The sequence below is a fragment of the Sminthopsis crassicaudata genome, chromosome 6 (assembly GCF_048593235.1).
Source record: "Sminthopsis crassicaudata isolate SCR6 chromosome 6, ASM4859323v1, whole genome shotgun sequence".
NCBI classification, from domain to species: domain Eukaryota; kingdom Metazoa; phylum Chordata; class Mammalia; order Dasyuromorphia; family Dasyuridae; genus Sminthopsis; species Sminthopsis crassicaudata.
Window position 1 is genome coordinate 18,807,500 of NC_133622.1, and position 16,154 is coordinate 18,823,653.

At 35.0% G+C, this 16,154-nt stretch overlaps 1 protein-coding gene across 1 annotated transcript in view; it reads left to right on the forward strand.

Moving 5' to 3' along the window:
* Positions 1-541: 541 nt before the first annotated feature.
* The window catches only part of LOC141547220 (polyserase-2-like), a 262,636-nt gene continuing 247,023 nt past the window's right edge, over positions 542-16,154 (forward strand). Inside the window, exon 1 of the mRNA XM_074275668.1 lies at positions 542-636. The gene's annotated coding sequence lies outside the window, so the exon portion shown is untranslated. The remainder of the gene's footprint in view (positions 637-16,154) is intronic.

Below are 16,154 nucleotides of genomic sequence, written 5' to 3' on the forward strand. Positions count from 1 at the left end.
ATTTTATATTTATGATGCGTATATGTGTGTATGTATATATAAATATTATGCATTATATTATATAGTATACATATACATAAAATGGTTATCTCTCTCTTTAGCATATAATCTTATTAAAAGGATTGTTCTATACTTGATAATTATAACCCTTAAACCCTAGAACATAGTACATATTTAATAAGTACATGTTGTTTCATTGATTGATTGGATGTACCAATCATGGAATATGTTTTATTTTTACAACAAAGGACATAGAAAAGCCTCACAACTAAATTTAAAATGGAGGCAGAGGCCTTCCCCATTTATTTTTTTCCATCATTGCTTTCCACTGTGAGTTTACCTATTGGTTATTCATGATGATAGATGTTCTTCCCAGTCTCTCACTGTGAAAGCTACTGACCTTTACTCCCTCACTACTATCAGTCTTTCTTATGTAGGAATACAATACTTTTCAGTCTTTGAGTTTTTTCAAGACTGGAGTCAGATTGCCCATTAGTTACAAAACAATTCTCTTCTTTTACCCAGGCATCATTGACCCACCCTAACCCTAATTGGTGTCTTTCTGCAACCTTGAGAACCTCTTTTTGCTTGGATCCCTCTAAGACATCTCTATTTTCCAACCTACTTCAGCTCCTGGTAAGTGCATCTCATATCCTTTTTTCCTTCCTTCATTAATCCTTCCTAATGTTATTTTCCCTTGTTCAGTACCTCTAAGTGAATCTAAGGGTTTAGATTGGTCTTCCTTCTTCCCACTTGTCTTCCTGTTTCCCATATTTCTCCCTGACATTTGGACTGACTTATGCAAATTGTCCTTGGAAGATTCTCCAAATAGAGCAGTTTGGAACTATGCCCAAAAAGTTATCAAACTGTGCATACCCTTTGACCCAGCAGCGCTACTACTGGGCTTATATCCCAAAGAAATACTAAAGAGCGGAAAGAGACATATATGTGCCAAAATGTTTGTGGCAGCTCTTTTTGTTGTAGCTAGAAACTGGAAGATGAATGGATGTCCATCAATTGGAGAATTGTTGGGTAAATTATGGTATATGAAGGTTATGGAATATTATTGCTCTGTAAGAAATGACCAGCAGGAGGAATACAGAGAGGCTTGGAGAGACTTAAATCAACTGATGCTGAGTGAAATGAGCAGAACCAGAAGATCGCTGTACACCTCAATGCTGTATGAAGATGTATTCTGATGGAAGTGGAAATCTTCAACATAAAGAAAATCCATCTTACTTCCAGTTGATCAATGATGGACAGAAATAACTACACCCAGAGAAGGAACACTGGGAGGCGAATGTAAATTGTTAGCACTACTGTCTATCTACCCAGGTTACTTATACCTTCGGAAGCTAATAATTAATGTGCAACAAGAAAATGGGATTTACACACATATATTGTATCTAGGTTATATTGTAACACATGTAAAATGTATGGGATTGCCTGTCATCAAGGGGAGGGAGTAGAGGGAGGTGGGATAATTTGGAAAAATGAATATAAGGGATAAATGTTATTAAAAAATTACTCATGCATATATACTGTGGGAAAAAATTCTAAATAAAAAATATATTAAGATAAAAAAAAAGAAGATTCTCCAAAGATTTCTAAAATAGGTTGTGTTTGGGGATAGGGGAAGGATGGGAAGATAGTGACTTTCCATGACTGTCCCAGTACATGATCCTTTAACTCCTGGGGAGGGGACAACTTTGTTGCAATGGAGATTACTCATGTAATCTACCCATAACAAATATATTTCTAGAGTCATTTGACTTGAAAGCTTAAAAGGAGACAGCTGATCAAATATATGATAGCTGAGCATTCCCATATCCAGTGTGTAGAGCTAATTTAGAGTGCCCAGGTTATGTTTTATATCAGTGCTTCTCAGTAAAGAAATCGATAGATGCAAAATTCCTAGCCCAATGCTCAAAAGAGAAAAATTGATAAATAAATATAGTTGACAAAGTCACAAATATTCCAGGAAAGGTGACTTTGGTATTTCAATGAAAGCCACAGCATTAAAATCAGCAAATGATGAAGGTGCAGAAGAGTTGTACAACTTTTTTCAAAGGACACATTTTTCTAAACAGCTTTTGATGTTGGAGGAACTGTTCAATTTTTATGATGTTTCCCACCTTGTATCTGAGTAGATGCCAGATAAGCTTTCCTTTAAAAGTGTCAGGAGGGAATAGAGGGATTTGCCTTTGCTTTCTACTGCCCAGTGTTATCTATAGAACGGCAGAGGAAGATCATAAAGATTCCGCTGAATCATCAAGATTAATTATGCTTGATAATATCAGCAGCTTGATTGTTAAATACATACTTTGTCAGGCCTTTACATATACTACATATTCCAGACAAACATATAAATGCATAAACTATATGACTATATGCTGCATCGGGTTCTCTACCATGTTTAGAATAAGTGTTCCTAATTTCCCACTGTTACAATTTCTTCTTTTCAGTAGGATTTAATTCATTCTAAAAAAAACTGATCATGTGCTTTATGATTTAGGCAATGTGTTAGGCAATGAAAGTTCAAAAGTAAAGTAGCCTCTACTCTGAAAAATGCCTATATTCTTCTGGGGGGATACATCATGTTCAAGGACAGGTATAATCTTTTTGATGGTTATATGAGATCATGGATGTTCTTCTAACTTTCCCATAGCATTTTGATCTTATATTACTTTTGTCCATGATCCCCTATAAAAGTCCTGGGATCTCTCTGCTTAAAAACCTGGTTGTCTTTCTTGTGAGTCTTTTAACGGGTTGTAGATACTACTGGAGAACCTTTAATATCCTGTGGAAATTTTTGATTTCTAGTCATACAATTTTATAAAATTGGCCTTCTTGTTTATTGGCAATTTTCTGTTCTTTACTGTTGATATGTTTTAACGTCCTCATGTCCAGCTGGAGTCTCTTTATTGCCTCTTGGTGACTTGCATTTTTAATTCTTTACATGTTATGGTATTCTGTGACTTAAAAATATAAAACTCCATTTTTAAATGGTAATTTACAACTCAAGAAATCTAAAATGGAACTCATTCCACTCCATCCTCACCAAAATCTCTCCCTGTTCCAAAGTTCTCTATCATTTTGGAGGTCACCATCATCCTGTCACTCCCCTCTGTTAAGAATCTGTCATCTCTGAATCTTTTTGCTCTTTAATCCTGCATCGCCAGTCTGTTGTCAAATCCCAGTTGTCTGCAGCTCTACATCATCTCAAACATAATTCTTTGATTCTTAAACATCTAATAACTCACACCAAATCCTCATTGCCTCTCATCTGGACTATTGAAATAACTTTCTATTTGGATTCCTTTATTTGAATCCCTTTTCATTTTAGCTCTCCCTGAATTGAACTGTCAAAATGATTTTCCTAAGGTGAAGTAGTGCCTGTATCGATCCTCTGCTTAAGTAAACTCCATTGGATCCCTATTACTTCCAGGATCGAGTATAAAGTCTGATCTCTGGCATTTCAGGGTTTTCATACCCATCTGAACTTTTCCTATTTTTCCAATCTTTTATTATTTCCTTGCAATCATTCCATGCTGCCGCTACATTGACCTAATTGTTGTTCCTCATACATAACACTTGATCTTCATCACTTTTCCGAACTGGAATGTTCTACACTCTTATAAGTCTACCTCTTTCCTAAACTTCTTCAAATTTAGCTGAAGTTGTACAATCCTGCAAGAATCCTGTCCCTCTCCTCCAGCTATCGGTGCCTTCTTGTCTGAAAATACCTTTCATCTGATTTTTTAATGTATTTTGGATATAATTAGTTATTTTCATGTATTCACCAGTAGAATATAAGTTCCTTGAAATCAGGAACTTTTTTTACCTTACTTTGTATTCATAAGGCTTAGTACAGTATTTGATACTTTGCAATAATAATTTAATAAATACTTATTAGTCCTAAGTATGTGCCCTTCTGATTCACAACAAAGGAGTAAAAATGGTTAGATATAGACCAGATAAATTGCTTTAGAAATACTTAAGGAGGGAGAAAACATTAACAACCAGGAGGATAAGGGAATTCTTTACAAGAAAGGGCCATGTGGGTTGCATCTTTTTTATTTATTAATTTTATAATTATACATTTTGACAGTATATATGCATGAGTAATTTTTTATATCATTATCCCTTGTATTCATTTTTCCAGATTTTCCCCTCCCTCCCTCTACTCCCTCCCCAGATGACAGGCAATCCCATACATGTTACATGTGTTACAGTATAACCTAGATATAATATATGTGTGTAAATACCATTTTCTTGTTGCACATTAAGTATTAGCTTCCGAAGGTATAAGTAACCTGGGTAGATAGACAGTAGTGCTAACAATTTACATTCACTTCCCAGTGTTCCTTCTCTGGGTGTAGTCGTTTCTGTCCATCATTGATCAGCTGGAAGTGAGTTGGATCTTCTTTATGTTGAAGATATCATGTGGGTTGCATCTTGAAGAAAGATAGGGAATTTCAAAGACAGAATGAGGAAGGACTGAATAACAGGAGTGTAAGACAGCTTCTGCAAAAGGGACTGATGAAGAAGGAGATAGGCCAGTGTCATATGGTGGAGGGAAATGGGTCTTAAGTCAACAGACCAAGTTCAAGTTCCACAATGTAACCAGGGTCAATTCATTCCCACTTTTGAATCTCGGTATCCTCATTTCTGAAATGAAGGGACATCCTATGAAGTCTCTTCCAATTTCAGATCTGTGATTCTACATTGAATTTTGAGACCAACAAGTAGTTTGGTTTGGCAGAAAAAAAATAGATTTGTGAACAGGGAAATAAATCTGAAAATGAGGTTTGGAAGTCATTGAATGACAGGAGTAATTTATTCTAGAGTTAATAGGGAAGCAGAGGATATTATAGAGAAGGGTAGTGACAGTGTTGGATCTGTTTGTGCCTTTAAAATGTCAGGATAGATGAAGGACCTTCTATCATTTGTAAGGGATAGGAAATGGTAAATTGTAGTTGGATTGTAGAAGACAATTGTAAGACAATGTTATTAGATGAGGCTAGAAAGTTAGACTGTTTTTTTTTTCCCCAGAATTTGGAGAATCCACCTTCCTTATTTGGGGATCTTGATGGCTCCTTTTTCCAGAATTATCCAAAATCTTTCTCTTTTAATGGATCTTGACTAAGCTAGACCCCTGGAAGATCTAAAGCAGACTATATAACAGGCTCTCTCCTTGGGTCCTTATGATTTTGCCTATTTTTTGGTGATCATTGTTGACAGAGGCTAAGCAGAATGGAATTTTTGGCAAGCACCACAAGATCTCTGGAATAAGCAATAGTCTAACTTTGGGAATGCTTTTAGACATAATTCTGGGCCAGACTCACTGGAGCCATAGAGTCCTTATCCCTTCAGAGTGGTCTATATAACCTGTGAAATGGCTTAGGTCTTCCCTTCCAGTGTCAGACTTGCTTTCTTCTTGGATGGATCAGACAAAGCCTTCTTAAAATGGGCTTGGAAATCCAAGCCCAATACTGTTGGGAGGTTCCTTGGTTTCCAATAGCATAATGAATGTAAAAAGCATTGATACTATTACTATGGATTAATGTGTAAAAGAAAGAGAATCATTTGTTTGACTTGGTAATTCAGAGATTCTGGATAAAGGTCCAGATAAAGGTTATTTAGTCCTCTGCAGATGTCTCTAAGGATGCAAAGATTTTATATTTTTCTACTCATAATGGTTTTCTGAAAGTGGGACGTTTTGGTGGATGAGCTGAGAATATGATTATCAATATTGAGAGACCTTCAGGGTCAACTTATATCCTTCAATAGGTTGCATTTAAGAGGTTTATGACCTGCCAGCCAATTCAGTACAAATAGCCTGATGTGTGCTGAGAAACATTTCGATTCCGATAGAGGTCATTATATGTTCTCTATCCACAATATTCTGGATGTAGCTCTGTCTCTTTGTCACCTAATTGAATCAGAAAATCTACTCTGAACTACAAAATATTTTTCATCCTCCTCCTCATAGACTATGTGGTTATTATCTGAGGCTCCTTGCTATCAAAATTTGGGAGAAAAAACCCTAAGATTACTAGTTTGTTCTTATCCATTATGTTTCTCCCTTTTACTTCTTTTTTTATTTTGAAGTGAAACCTATCTTTTGAGGGAAAGCAGGAGGAAAAATCATATTTTTTGTTTTTCAACTTAGTGCTACTTACATTGACAATATTGTTTGGTAAAAGTCATAAGTGGATTTGAATTGGTAAAGGGTTCTCTAATATATCCTTAGTATTTTGTTTCCTTGGGAGGGTATTCAATTCAATAAACATTAAGCTAAGGGATACAAAAAGAGGCAAAAGATAGCTTTTGCTCTCAATTTGCTAATATCCTGATGGAGAAAATAACATGAAAACAAATATAAACAAAATAAGCCATATGCAGAAGAAATAGGAAATAATTAAAAGAGGAAAACATTGGAATGAGGAGAGTTTAGGAAAAAACTTACTGTAGAAGATGTAATTTAATTTGAGACTCAAAGGAAGTCTGTGATCAATATTTACCAGCCAATGTTCCTTTTCCCATTTTCCATAATACAGGTGAATGCAAAATAACATGCAAAACAACCAATACTCAATTGGCCTTGGAGTATTTGTGAAACAGGACTTAAGCTGTGCTTTCCTTGATAAAGATTTCTTCCAGCTTCTAGATATATTGACTGCTATGGTTTCCTAGTCACCCAAAGGCAGAAGGAGTTATATCCAACATAAAGCACTGAATTTGATTCAGGAACCTTTGGGTTTAAATCTCATCTCTGGTATATCCTACTATGTGATCGTGGTCAGATCACTTAATCTCTCTATGCTTCAGTTTCCTTATATGTAAAATGAAATTAAATTCCGTGGTCTCTAAAGTACCTCTTAGCTCTCAATCTATAATCTTAGTTCCTATCACACACACACACACACACACACACACACACACACAGACACACACACACACACACACATACACACACATACACACACACACAGACACACCACCCCCCTCGGTGTGTCTGTATATGTATTCTCTGGAGAAAAGATTATTCTTTTCTCCAGAGAATTTAGAGTCTACAGAGAGTGAAAATTATTGACATCTGAGATTGATTTCCATAGCACTTTAAAGGGCTTACACCTATTTATATACATATATCTCCTTTGAAATTCATAATAGCCCCATGTGATAAATAATACATGAATTATTATCCCCATTTTACAGATGAGGAAGCTGAGCTGAGACTTTAAGGATATGCACTCCTGAAAGTGTGAGATAGGGTTAAAATGCTGATTGTCCTGAATCCAATTCTAGTGCATTGCACAAAAATAATACATCCTTTTGATCTCAATACTGGCAATACTCCAGCTATACTGATATTTTAAATGTAAGAATTATGTCACGTCCCTTCAAGCTTTTCTCTCCCCATGTTGATTGTGTACAGATAATATGATTTAGCCAAGTGCATAGGTATTCTTTACTGGATAATTGTGAAATGGATATTTGTAGGACCATAGCATTGTTCCAGGAGGAATCCTTTGAGAGTTCTTTTAGTTTCTCCCCACCCTGCCTTCAGACACAACCACACCCTAAATACTCAAGATATATATATATATATATATATATATATATATATATATATATATATATATATATATATATATATATATATATATATATATATATATATATTTCTTTTAAAAACTCCACAGGGAAATCGATTCCACAAACTTCTTTGATAACCATTGCATTGTTTAATGGGACATGTCCATTCATCTATAATAATATTTGTAATTATACAGAACATTTCTTTAGAATAGCCCTCAGCACTTTTAAGATGTTATTTCAAGCCTCAAGGATATTCCCAGAAGTAGGAGCTAAGCATCATTGTGCTCCTGGAGGGCATGGGCAGTGTCTTTTTATGTGTTCTGTTCAGTGCCCAGCACACTGTGAACACTTTAAAAATGTTAAATAACAAGAGTAATTTTACAGATGGATAGGTTGAGAAACAGTGAAGTTAAGTCTTCTCCCAGTGGCCATGCTGCAAAGTGAGCCAGAGCTTCTTCCTCCCCCTCTCCACATATGGCTGCTTTTTACCAAGCATTTCTTTTGGACTTTTGACTACTGCTTCAGGAAGAAAATTGACTTTTCTTCAGAATTTAGCATGTAAAAGCTTGTGTTCACAGTGTAAATCTGGCTTTGAGGCTAGCCAGTTATTTCCTTCTTAGCGAGCCCATGATGTAAGTAGGACAGACAGCATTATTCTCATTTTACACATAGAACTAAATGAATTTCAGAAAGGTTAAGTGACTGGCCTAGAGTCACATAATAAGTAACATTTACTATGAATAAAGTCTCTCCAGCTCATCCCACTTCAGCAAAAGAATTATCTCATTATATGACTATAACATCCTGAGGGTTAAGGCAAATCTTATCCCTATTCTAAAAAGAAGGAACCTGAAACCACAAATCAATTGCCTGAAGCTCTGAAACTGAGGCTTGATCTCAGATCTCAAATGCACAGAGTATTTTTGGGTTTTTCTTTGGTTTGTTCTGTCAAATCACTTCCTACGACTTCGGAAGCAAATGCTGACACTTTACCAGTTTGAGGGATCTTAAGTTGACCTTGGACCATTTTGTTGAATTCTCAAAAGCACTTAAGTAAAATTTTGGAGTTTACTTATTTACCTACAAGATTATAAACTCTATGGAAAGGAAGAATTATTATATTATTTCACTTTTATCTTCCCATGTTTCTAGCATATAGATCTGCAACCAGTTCTGCAGCTTATTGGTGTTGGCTGAATAAATGAACAAGACAATTTGCCTCAGTTGTCTGCTTTGTCAGCTCCCTAGCTCTCTAAGACTTCCTCTAAAACACTTTATTTATGTTTGCTCTTCTGGAGTCTGCCCTGACTCCATCCTGCCTCATCAAATTTTACTTTTCCAATCATTTATCTCTTTTTTTCCGGACTCCAGGATATTATCATCTAATGTGAACAAAGAATTATTGGTGCGTTAATAGATTGGTTAGTTCTGATTGTTGTTCAGCTTTCTCAAAGAGGAACAAAATGACATCCCTATGTTAGAGTCAAATTAGAGTTTTCATCTGTGGCTTATCAGACTAATAGGAGCTCGAAGTGCTCTGCCACAGGTGGTACAAAAATACCCCATATGGGAGTAGCTTCTTTAATTTTGTGCATTTTGTGTTTGTTCTGGGCTAATTCAGTTCTGCTTTTCTCACCAAGCGGGGCACATTCTCTGACGAGGGCACACCATGCTAAGTATTTCCCATGTCTTATTATTGATTCTAATGTTCTTAAGAAAGACTCCTTGTATTGCTTGCCCTGGGTGAATCGTCCATAAAATAATTTTTTTGGCAAGTATACATTTGGCATTCAAACAATGTTTCCCAGCCCAATGGAGTTGTGCTCCTTGCAGTAGAGTTGGGAAGCTTGGCAGTTCACTTTGAGAAAGGACCAGTGTCAGGTGTCTCATCCTTCCAAGTGATCTTCAGAATCTTCCTAAGATAATTCAAATGGAAGTGATTCAGTTTCTTGGTGTGGCTCTGATACACTATCTGGGTTTCAGGATGTGTTAATAAGACAGTAGGCTATAATGTAGAAGAATGATTATTAGATTTCTTTTTTAAAAATCTTGGTGAATATACCTTTAAACATTATGATTCCCAAGATATTGTCTCCAAGCCCAGTTAAATCTTCCCTAGAAATGAAGAACAGTTAAATAAATCTACCTGTCAATGAAAGCCCTCTGATAATATATGCAATATTATGCAGACTCCCACTTCCACCTCTTTACCATATATAGACAAAGGGATTTCATTATCTTTTTTTCTAGCACCAAAATTGATCAAAGAAGCTTGGATATAAAGTAGTAAAGGACATTAGAAGTCATCTTGTCTGATTATCTCATTTGGCAGATGTAAAAGCCAAAGCTCAGAGTAGATGTTGCCCTAGGTCATTGTTGAGATGGGTTTTGAAACCAGGTCCATATATAACTGTCTTTCAATTGTATTACACTCTACTCTATGGAAATGAAATTTGTTGGTTACTTTTTAAAATGATCTGCATTCATGTTATTGAAGTCATTTTGTATTTTGTTCTCTTTATTCTACTTCTTTGTACTGAATCTATTTTTAAAATTCATTCTTTCTTACAGAACAGTAGCATTCCATTATATTTGCGTACCATAACTTGTTTGTCCCTTCTTCAGTTAGGTGATGGGCAATCACTTTGTTTCTATTGTAGTTTTTAATCCTAATTTAAAATTTTAACAAGGCTTTGGTCAATCATTCTTATGAGCAGTTGAGCATCTGATTAAGTAAACTTCATTCTGCACAAAAGAAGAAAATCTTAGTGTTTTTGAAATTTAATTCTGATTCTGGTTATGTTATTTTAACTTTGTTTGAATTACTTTGAAATGTGTACTTGTGATGGAGCCAAACTGGTTTACTTCTATGTGCCCCTCTGTATGTGCATGTGTTAGAGGGAGGAAGGATGACAGGTCGAGGGAGGGGTGGTGGAGGAAATAGAGTAGGGGAACTGAGTTTTTTGATCATTGACAGAGATGTAAATGGAGCTGCTTCCACTGTCTCGAAGAGAATCATACAGATTATGATTACTTTTCAAGGCAGTCTTATTACTGAGGTGAGAACATTATCCCTCTCAGTCAGGTAATCCTGCATTATGAAGTATCAAAATTTATATAAAAATGTGGGGTAAAAGGTTTAAAGATAAATAGAAGAGAAAAATGTTTTCAGTCTCCCCTCTAAAGGGAAGAAATGTTGTCCTTGAGAAAGAGTGCTTGAGGCCGGTCTTGGCGTGAATTTTCTGATAGTAGAAACATATTATAATGTCAAGAATCCTATTGCAGAAAGAGTGAGAAAAATCAACAAGCCAAAAAAATTCACTGAATTTCAAAATTTATTTTGTCTCATTCTTTTTTAAAGTGGAGATTCAGAATTATGGGATGGGGTGCCATAGTAAGAATATGGTTGAAAAAGATCAAGAAAAAATATTTTTTACAAATATATATACACACATATACCTTTATAGGCATATATAAATATAGGTATGTGTATACACATACATATATAAAAATGCATATATGTACATTTTTATTTACATATGTACATATAGACACAAGCACAAACATGCAATGCATATATATATATGTAATAAAAAGATAATATTGCAGATGGTTGGACTTGGAGTTTTAAAAGATCTAGATTCACATTCTGGAAGCAGCTAAATTACTTCGTGGAGTCAGGAAGATCTGATTTCAAATCTGGACTCAGATATTTACTAGCTGCATGACCTTGGAATAGTCACTTAATTTCTGTAAATTTCCTTCTCCCAATGGAAGAGGAAATGGGAAATATCATTGCCAAGAAAACTCAAAGCGTTGCTGTGCTATGGTCCATAGGGTGAAAAAATACATAAATGATCAATTGAACCTCTGCAAAGATGTTCACTTGATAAATGAGCCTGGGGAAGTAGCTTCAGATATTTCTTTAAGACTTATCTTCCAAGTAATAGCCATATTGCAATATATATTGATTTAAGAAGTTTCAAATGATTCCATTATCATAGAACCCTTGACAATGGCATAATATTGATGTGCTTTATTTAATTAAATTTTAAGATTTGTCCCTTAAAGATTCTTTGAGTAAGAAGAACATTGAAGGATTTCACACATATATTGTATCTAGGTTATATTGTAACACATGTAAAACATATGGGATTGCCTGTCATCTAGGGGAGGGAGTAGAGGGAGGGAGGGGAAATTTTGGAAAAATGAATACAAGGGATAATGTTATAAAAAATGACTCATGCATATATACTGTCAAAAAATTATAAATAAAATAAAAAGGAAGGAAGGAAGGAAGGAAGGAAGGAAGGAAGGAAGGAAGGAAGGAAGGAAGGAAGGAAGGAAGGAAGGAAGGAAGGAAGGAAGGAAGGAAGGAAGGAAGGAAGGAAGGAAGGAAGGAAGGAAGGAACGAACATTGAAAGGTGAGGTGAAAGATTCTTTCACTAATTAGTTATATTACCTGGACAAGTGATTTAACCTCCTTTTCTTCAAGAACAAAATGAAAGGACTGGCCTCGATCTTTGATTTCTCTTCATTTCTATGACATCCATTTTTTAAGATTGTAGCATTCTAGGAGGTCCAATGGATATTTAGTTAACTTTACTGATCAGATTTAAATTAAGATATAAAATAAAAGTGAAATTCAAATAATAATTAAAGTTTTCTTCTATGCAGATCCTTTCTATTTCAGATGCAAGAATAGCGGGATTGTAACTCCTTCCCACACATTGAAATGCTAAGATTTGAACCTACATGAATATTATTGAAATAATTGGATGCAGGTGTAAAATGACAAATATTCCAATGGTATTTGTTGATTGACAAGCTCACTGTTGTTAGGATAAAGGTGAACTGTCATTTATGACAGTAATAACCCATTTGACTGAATAAACACATTTTATGTGTGAAAACCAAAATAAATTTTTTAGGGAGCATTCATAATTATGGCTTACTATTATAGTTATGGTAAAGTTTTAAATACTGCCTAAAGGCAATTTCGATGAGCAGGAAACATATTCAGAAATTCAATAACCAATAGGCACCAACTTTCATCCTCAAATCATGGAAAGAAACAAACGGACACTCCATATGAAATATTCAGAAATCCTTTAAGGTCAACCTTGCAGGATTTATTCAGTGATGAGAAGACATAAATACATTTGCAATTAGTTGTCACATAATGTTAAGAACAAACTCTTAAGGTGAAGGAGAGAAAAATCTAGTAAAACAAATAGAATACTTCCTTAATAAGTTTAAAATCAAAATTAGAATATAAAGAATTCAGAAAGAGTTTATGCTAATCATTTCAAAAATATCTAGTGAGATCTTATATTGCTCAAAGAACTTTTATAAACATGGGACAATTAAATTGTTGGTGAAGACTGGGAGCAATAATGTGGTATTTGTAAGAAACCTGTTCATTTAAGTTAGGGGACAAAGAGGACTAAAATAGTCTTAGGACTATTATAAATAATGGGTTTCCAAAATCTTCTAATAAATTAGATATGGGACAAATATGAACAGTAATCTTAGTGTCCAATTAAGAACTGGTTTGCTATTAATTAAATGTAATACAGTAAAGAGAGCAGAAATCTAAATATTAGAAGACTTAGATTCTAGCCAGGGCATAGCAGTCATTACGTACATGACTTGACAATCTCCTTAAAAAGAATCTCATCTCTCGATAAAAGTGGTCCACTTGATCTCTTAGAAAAGTTGTTGAGAATATAATGGGATGGGGGATGATAATTTTATCAACCTTAATTCAGTAAATATTTATTAAATATTTACTCTGATAGTTTAAATTGATCTATATGTGTAAAGGGCTAGAATTGAGCAAATGCATTTGGATAATGGAGCATGTGAGACTAATTGCCAATTGGACAATTCTCTATTAACATGTTTGAAGGATGACCCTCGCCAACTATTCTGTACTGGCTGGATCGGTGGGTGTGGACAAAGAAGGGGAAGTGACATGAGTAGGTAGAGTAGGAGGAGGAAATTGAGATATTTCTCCTGGTGGTGGAGAGAGAGGAAGGAGGTGTGGAGATTGCTAGATCTAATCCCCTCACCACGACCTCAAAATACCAAGAATAAAGACTTTTGCTTATCCTGACTCCGGCTGAGTTCTAGGAAGACTGGGTTCCAGCATATATGACTTCTAAGGTCTTTTCCAGCTATAAGATACTGTGACTCATTTCTCCATTAATTCCACAAATATTTTTGAATTGTCATTTTGTGCCAATAAATAGACTCATGGGTAATCATGGGATAGCTACCTCAATGCAAGTCATCCTCAAATTATTAGAGCCTGTCCTTCATACATAGAGGTATATGGGACTTTCATTACATCAACTATACACCAATATATGTTGAGAGAATAGATCAATATGCAAATAGTTATTCCCCTTAGAGAGAAATCCCCTTCATGGATCAATAACCAGTTATTAAGTGCCTATTATGTGGCAGACACTGTGCTAAGTGCTGCAGATGCAAAGAGAGAAGTGAGAAAGTCTCAGAGGGTTCAACTTCTAATAGAGCACACACATATATGAATATATAAATATATATATGGAATTCATACAGAATAAATATAAAATATATTTGAAAATGAGGACACAACAGCTGGGATCATTGTTGCTGTTATTGATATAGTTGTTGAGTCATCTCAGTCATGTCCAATTTGGGGGGACCTCCTCAGGGGTTCTCTTGGCCAAGATACTGGAATGATTTTTCATTTTTATAGCTTATTTTACAAGTGAGAAATAAATACAAAAAGAGTTAAATGACTTGCCCAGGTCACACCTTTAGTAAGTATCTGAAAAAATCAAATTATTAAGCACTTATTCTGTGCTTACTAGTATGGATTTGAACTGATTCCAATTCAATATTCTAAAAACTGCACCATCCAGCTGCCACTGGGGACTGGTGCAAATCTAATCTAGGAACTGGTGTTTGATCTCTGAGTCTTAAAGGAAAATGGAGATTCCAAGAGCTGGAAGTCAGGAGTGAGAGCATCCTAAACGTGGAAGACAATCAGTGTTAAAAAACAAAAACAAAAACAAAAACAAGCAAAACAAAACAAAACAAAAACAGATAAGCAGGACATGAAGCATCATGTTTGGATGAAAAAGGGCCAGATTTTAAAGAACCTTAAAAGGTAAACAGAGGGATTGATACTTGATCCTAAATATAATAGGAAACCACTGAAAGTTATTGAGTTGGGGAGGGAATGGTAACATCATCAGATTATGGTTTAGGAAAGGAAAAATAAATCTCCAAACCGTATCCTCTTCCTCTATATACTTTATACAATTTGACTACTTGTATATATCTATATTCATTAACTTTATCTTTGTGATTTGCATATTTTATATGTACCTGTCCTCTCCATTACAATGTAAAGTCACTGAAGAGGAAATGTTTTACTCTTTGGTTTGCATACCCAGAGTTTGCCAGAATGCTTGCCACATAGAAGGGACCTAGTAAATGCCTGCTGATTATTGGCGTGTTTTCTCTAAGCTCAAGATGAAGGTGCTGAGGATCAAGAATGTGATGGAAGAGGTCATAAGTAGTTGGAAGGATTCAAAGATAGGGGATCTTCCTGCCACTTTTTTTTTTCCTCTCAGAAGGCTAAAGAGCAGCTGCCTTTCTTCTCTTTTTCTTCTCTTGTTTTGTCAGGCAGAGAAGTATGTATCATAGGGACTTTTAGGAAAATAACAAGAGTAACAACAAATACAAAAAAAACTTTTAAGGAGAGCTAAGTAAAACAGCCATTAGATTTAACATTTGTATACTGTATTACTATAGTAGATTGTTCTACACTGGAATATCTCATCCTACTTCCCACCTCCTTTCTGAGATTATACTTTTCTAAAAACAAACTAAAAACAATAATAACAAAAAGCAAAGAAAAATAAAACAAAACAAAAAATGACCTCTTTGATAGTCTCTAATATTTTAAGACCACCTGGACCATTTTTTTTTAATATATCATTGTGTCATCATAATCCCATTCTAGGATTTATACTCCAAGTTATCAATCAGTCAATAAATAAACACCTATTAAATGTCTGCTTGCACCAGACATTATGCTAAAGTCTGGGGATGCAAAAAGAGCCAAAAGATAGTTCCTGTTTTCAAAGAGTTCCTGGTCCAATAGCAGAAATGCAGTCTAATAACGAGATAAAAACAATCACCAACTCACCCTGAGAATTTCACCTTGTCTTTCATTACAGGAAGAAAATACACATATTCCTTCCCCCATGTTTAACATTTAACCCTTCAATCATACATCTCTTTTCTGGCATAACCCTAAACTTGTCACTTTTATAAAACAAACCATTCATTCAGAATATAAATACAGTCCTAATAGTCTTTAAGTGGCTATGAAGAGCTCACTATCTTCACTTTTCTCTCTTCTTAAAAAGGATCTAGCAGTGGTGGTAAGGTAGCTGTTCCACAGGAGAGATATTAGCTATTCTATAGACTTATTTTGAAGCAGAGAATTTCAAATATACAATATGCATTGCCAAATGCATCAT